We start from the raw sequence: 4,582 nt of genomic DNA, 5'->3' as shown, positions 1-4,582 counted from the left end.
AAATAAAGTTATAAAAACTAACTAAATAAATAAATGACTCAATGGGCTACCCGATCATCCAGCTGCCGCAAATCGTGTTAAAACTGTTAACCAGCGCGAGTAATAAAGTTTTTGGGGAAAAAAATGGGACTGACACAGCGCAACGTTTCGGCGTCTGGCCTATTTCTTCCGCGAGAAGCGAGCGCTCCACGTCAATACTGGCAGGAAGTTGCATCAAAATACATGAGAAAATCCGGTTTATTTTCAAAATAGAACCAATTTTTCACAATAAAACGCCGCGATGGACAAATGTAATTACGTTTTTGTGTCTAAACAGACCGTAGAGATGAAAATATGCATATAATCAAAACACACAGACAAGCGTGCGCGAGAGCCCCCACCCCGGACACCACAGATCTCCGGAGCGGGTGTGCTGGGCTGCAGGGTTCTGGGAGGAAAAAAAGCAGGGCATACGGGGCCCCCCAATGCAGTGGGGGCACACTGGAGCGGGGCACGGGGCTGCGTTTGAACGAGAGAGAGGCAGAGGAGTATGGAAGCCCAAACTGTTCATAATTAAATAAATAAATACAACATTATTTAAACAAGCAACACTCCAATAAAAGTCTTTTCAATAAATAATTGACCATTTTATTATGAAATACATTTCATTAAAATTTAAATGGACCATTTTATTATGAAATACGTGTCATTTTTACTTTAAAATAAGGCCGGATCTAGGCATGGGCAAGGTGGGGCAATGCCCCCCCAAAGTTCAGGACTGCCCCCCCAAACGTGACGCCATGCAAACAAGAAAAAGAGCGCTCTCATCGCTCTCTACTCTCTCTGGCTCCCATTCAAAGTAGCTGCTAGTGCTGATTGGTAGATGCTAGAGGGGGCGGGGCCTCTCACTTCACTCGGGTCCTCCTCTCTCACTCTGTCGCTCACGCGCACACAGGCTCAGCGCCAGACACACGCGGTTCTCTGCATTGGAGCTGGGCAGAACTGTTTGGAAGTTTTTATCTGCTGTTTGTCGCTGAAATGGCTCGATTAACCCAAATTTAACTTTTTCTTGTCCTCATCTGTTGCTCTCTTTGTTGTAATGTGGAGGAAAAAGCGATAAACGAGTTGACAAAGTGCAGGTTTCTGGTTGTTTTAAAGCTAGCGCTGTTTGTAGCAGCTAAGCTAACAGTACCGGAGCATTACGCCGGAGTCACACCAGACGCGATAGCGCCGCACAGCGGCGCGAAGGGGAGGTCACACCAGACGCGATTTTTGTCCGCGACGGGCGCTTCTGCTAGAGCTATTGCTTTTTTTGCCATCATGGTCAATAACCAGGATATCACTCTGTGTTTCTGCTAAAAGGGGATGGTCTCTGCCCCTGTTGACACAGACCCCGCCCCCTAACTCCGCAGTCGACCCACTTCATTGATCTGTTTGTGCGCGCGTGTGCGTGTCTGTCTGTTTTGTTGTGTGTCTGTGTCCACGCACGCGCTCCCAGGTGTTTCCGTCGGTAAATTAATAAACTCAAAATATTACCTGATGTTTCTTCCAAGAAGAACCGCTCCTCTGCCTCTCTCTTGTTCAAACACAGCCCCATGCCCCGCTCCAGTGTGCCCCCACTGCATTGGGGGGCCCGTCTGCCCTGTTTTTTTTCCTCCCAGAACCCTGCAGCCCAGCACACCCGCTCCGGAGATCTGTGGTGTCCGGTGTTGGGGCTCTTTGCGCACGCGTGTCTGTGTGTTTTGATTGTATGCATATTTTCATCTCTACGGTCTGTTTAGACACAAAAACATGATCACATTTGTCAATCGCGGTGTTTTATTGTGAAAAATTGGTTCCATTTTGAAAATAAACCGGATTTTCTCATGTATTTTGATCCAATTTCCTGCCAGTATTGACGTGGAGCGCTCGCGTCTCGCGGAAGAAATAGACCAGACGCCTGCACCGCGCGGACCACCGCGCCGCTCCGCTCCTTTTGTGACCGACGCCATAGGTTAACATGGGCGCCGAATGGAAGCGCACTGCGCTCCGCGCCGCTTCGCGGCGCTTTCGCGTCCGGTGTGACTCCGGAGCAACACGAGAAAAGTTGCATGTGTAAACCTTTCTCCGCAAATGGATGGGATTAGTGCAGCAACAGAAGAACAAACGGAAAACAGGTGATTCCCACACAACATACCTGTTTGCATAGATATCTGACTGTCCCAAACAAATCTAATCTTTAGAATGGTCATAGAAATGCTCAAACATGCTCGTCCACTCAGATACACATTTCAGAGTGCGCAGAGGGCGGTTCGGGGATGAGGATTTTTTATTTTTTTTGGTTCGGGAATGAGGAGAAAAGGAGGCAGTCGCACAGCTCACGCAACTAAGCACGTGCAGGGCAAGGAATTAAATATTTTTTAGTTAAAATGTTGCACTTGAAGCTTTTGCTTTTCTGACATGACACAAAATTAAGAGCCGTTATGTGTTTTATCAATCCTCCATTATGCACAGATGTCAGATGACTGACGAGATCATTATTACATTTAAAGCAGTGGTCCCCAACCCCCGGGGTCATTTGTTACCGGGCGCACAGAAAGAACAATTCATTTCCATTATTTTATTTTTGGAAAATATTTTATTTTGAAAAGTGACCGGATTTTCTCATTTACATCCGTCTCACTTGACGCACGTCAAGGCCGCGACACGTCACATGATACATCCCGTTAAATGTAATCCCAAGATGAGCAAAAAACAAACTTCTTTAGAAAGTTTGCATTCTGATTCTGGGAGATTTAAAAAAATTAAAGCTTCAGTTAAACAACATAATTAACAAACAAACATGATTCCAAATACAAAGACTTAGACTAGAAAGATTTGAAAACTCTAATAAATCTGGCAAATTTTTAGCTAATCAGCTTAAAATTAATAAAGAAAAATCCACAATAACATCTATTACTGATGAGTCAGGAAATGTCACTCATGACCCGATCAAAATTAATGAAACTTTTAAAGATTTTTATAAGAACTTATACACTTCAGAGATCAATCCATCAGAGCAAAGCATCAATTCATTTCTTAATAATGTAAACCTTCCCAGATTAAATGAAGATCAAATCACAGACTTAGACTCGCCGCTCTCATCATCTGAACTTCATGATGCTCTGCTGCTTATGCCGAACAACAAAGCTCCGGGGCCGGATGGCTTTCCCGCTGAGTTTTACAAAGAATTCTGGGAACAGCTAGCAGAAACTTTTTATAAAATGGTTACATTTATAAAGGAAAATCAGTTACTTCCACCAAACATGAATTCAGCAAATATAATCCTTCTTCTCAAACCAGAGAAAGATCCCTCAACTCCTTCCAGCTATCGTCCCATCTCACTGATCAATGCAGACGTCAAAATTATTTGTAAAGCATTAGCACAGAGAATAGAAAAAATCACTCCCCACATAATTCACCATGATCAAACTGGATTTATTAAAGGTAGACAATCGAGTGACAATGTCCGCAGACTGGTTAACGTGAAAGACATTGCCACTATTAAAAACCAGAAAATGAACATACTTTGATGCTGAAAAAGCTTTCGACAGAGTCAACTGGAAGTTTCTCATCGCTGCTCTCCACAAGTTCGGATTTGGGGAATCATTCATTGATTGGATTAAAATATTATATCATAACCCAAATGCTTCAGCCAGAACGGACAAACAGACGTCCAGCAGGTTTTATCTTGGAAGAGGAACCAGACAGGGTTCTCCACTCTCCCCCTCTCTATTTGCAATATTCATCGAGCCTCTGGCTGCAGCAATAAGACAGAATGAGAACATTAAAGGAGTTAAAACAAAACATGGCAATCATAAAATTAGTCTCTATGCGGATGACATATTACTTTTTTTTTTACATAAATCACGTTCTATAAGTGAAACAATAACAATTATTAACGAATTCTCCTCCATATAAGAATATTCAATTAATTGGAATAAATCAGTTTTATTATCACTAAACAGTAATGCTGAGCAATCACTCTCAATACCAGTCAAATCAGGCAATATCAAATATCTAGGTGTTCACTTCTCACCCAAACTATCAGAACAGGTGCAGCTAAATTATACCCCGTTACTGAAAAACATTCAAGACGTTCTAACTCGCTGGGTCAACCTGCCCCTGTCGCTTATGGGCAAAGTAGCCACAACTAAAATGAACATCTTGCCGCAAGTTAATTATCTATTCTCCATGATTCCCCCAAAACCTCCACTAAAATGGTTTAAAACATTAGACTCAGCCATAACCAGCTTTCTCTGGAAAAATAAACCAGCAAGAATCAGCCTTAAAACTCTAAAATCTGCAAAAAGATGTGGAGGCTTAGAACTACCAAACTTCAACAATTATTTTAATGCTAACAGATTACAGTACATCTTAAAATGGTCAAGAAATAATCCAAAAAATAACTCATAGATGGACTTGGAACAGGAGTTGTGTGGAAAGATCAACCTGTCAGATCTACCATTTATCAGCCAAACAATAAAAAAAAAACATGATTGTTTCCAAAGTATTAACATAAGTACCACTTTAACAGCCTGGTGGGATTTTCTCAAAGTGTCCAAGTCCTCTGTCGTACCATGTA

This window comes from Oryzias melastigma, linkage group LG17 (genome assembly GCF_002922805.2).
Source record: "Oryzias melastigma strain HK-1 linkage group LG17, ASM292280v2, whole genome shotgun sequence".
NCBI classification, from domain to species: domain Eukaryota; kingdom Metazoa; phylum Chordata; class Actinopteri; order Beloniformes; family Adrianichthyidae; genus Oryzias; species Oryzias melastigma.
Note: the sequence above shows the minus strand (reverse complement) of the source record.